General features: G+C 48.4%; 5 non-coding genes across 5 annotated transcripts; all 5 read right to left on the bottom strand.

Moving 5' to 3' along the window:
* Nucleotides 1-429: 429 nt before the first annotated feature.
* Pmar_PMAR026341 lies at nt 430-502 on the bottom strand. Its single transcript has one exon. It is a non-coding gene; the product is annotated as a tRNA-Val (tRNA).
* An 89-nt stretch (nt 503-591) lies between these two features.
* On the bottom strand, nt 592-664 carry Pmar_PMAR026340. The gene has a single exon. It is a non-coding gene; the product is annotated as a tRNA-Val (tRNA).
* An 89-nt stretch (nt 665-753) lies between these two features.
* Nucleotides 754-826, bottom strand: Pmar_PMAR026339. Its single transcript has one exon. It is a non-coding gene; the product is annotated as a tRNA-Val (tRNA).
* An 89-nt stretch (nt 827-915) lies between these two features.
* Nucleotides 916-988, bottom strand: Pmar_PMAR026338. The gene has a single exon. It is a non-coding gene; the product is annotated as a tRNA-Val (tRNA).
* Nucleotides 989-1077: 89 nt separating this feature from the next.
* On the bottom strand, nt 1078-1150 carry Pmar_PMAR026337. Its single transcript has one exon. It is a non-coding gene; the product is annotated as a tRNA-Val (tRNA).
* Nucleotides 1151-1152: the final 2 nt, after the last annotated feature.

Raw genomic sequence — 1152 nt, 5'->3', positions numbered from 1 at the left:
GTCGAAATCAAGTGAGAATGATTTAAAACCAGGACCAGATAGAGATGTCTCCATTTCCTAATCTCTGTAGCGTCTTGGGGCTCAAGTATGGTTCTTCCCAGTGACAACTCAGGATCATTTGAGGGTTCGGAGTCATTCATTAGGAAATGAGGGTGATAATATCTGATACCGATGTCATATGAATCAATAAGTTTGACCGAAAAGAATAATGGGCAATCCGTGAGGCCTCCAAAGCACAAGCAATGAGCAATGGGGCACGCACACACATAGCCTGATCGATTGTGTTCGGGCGACGACGACCTAAGTAGTCGCACGCACGCGAGAGCAGCCTCAGCACAGAGACCTTCCTAAGAGTGGAACGCTGTACCAGCAAGTGAGTCAAATATTGACTGTTCAGATCCAGCATGTCATATGCGTAGGAGTAAGCTATACCAGGAGCGAGGATTGAACTCGCGATCTTCTGCGTGTAAGGCAGACGTCATAACCACTAGACCATCCCGGCGACGGAATCGTTGAACCAAGCTCAATCCAGCAAGTGAGTCATATATTGATTGTTCAGATCCGGCATGTCATATGCGTAGGAGTAAGCTATACCAGGAGCCGGTATTGAACTCGCGATCTCCTGCGTGTAAGGCAGACGTCATAACCACAAGACCATCCCGGTGACGGAACCGTTGAAACAAACTCAATCCAGCAAGTGAGTCATATATTGATTGTTCAGATCCGGCATGTCATATGCGTAGGAGTAAGCTATACCAGGAGCGGGTATTGAACTCGCGATCTTCTGCGTGTAAGGCAGACGTCATAACCACAAGACCATCCCGGCGACGGAACCGTTGAACCAAGCTCAATCCAGCAAGTGAGTCATATATTGACTGTTCAGATCCGGCATGTCATATGCGTAGGAGTAAGCTATACCAGGAGCGAGGATTGAAATCGCGATTTTCTGCGTGTAAGGCAGACGTCATAACCACTAGACCATCCCCGCGACGGAACCGTTGAACCAAGCTCAATCCAGCAAGTGAGTCATATATTGACTGTTCAGATCCGGCATGTCATATGCGTAGGAGTAAGCTATACCAGGAGCGAGGATTGAACTGGCGATCTTCTGCGTGTAAGGCAGACGTCATAACCACTAGACCATCCCGGCGA

Source organism: Perkinsus marinus (genome assembly GCF_000006405.1).
Source record: "Perkinsus marinus ATCC 50983 genomic scaffold scf_1104296930412, whole genome shotgun sequence".
In the NCBI taxonomy this organism is placed as follows: domain Eukaryota; phylum Perkinsozoa; order Perkinsida; family Perkinsidae; genus Perkinsus; species Perkinsus marinus.
This window is presented reverse-complemented; position numbering and strand designations above follow the sequence as displayed.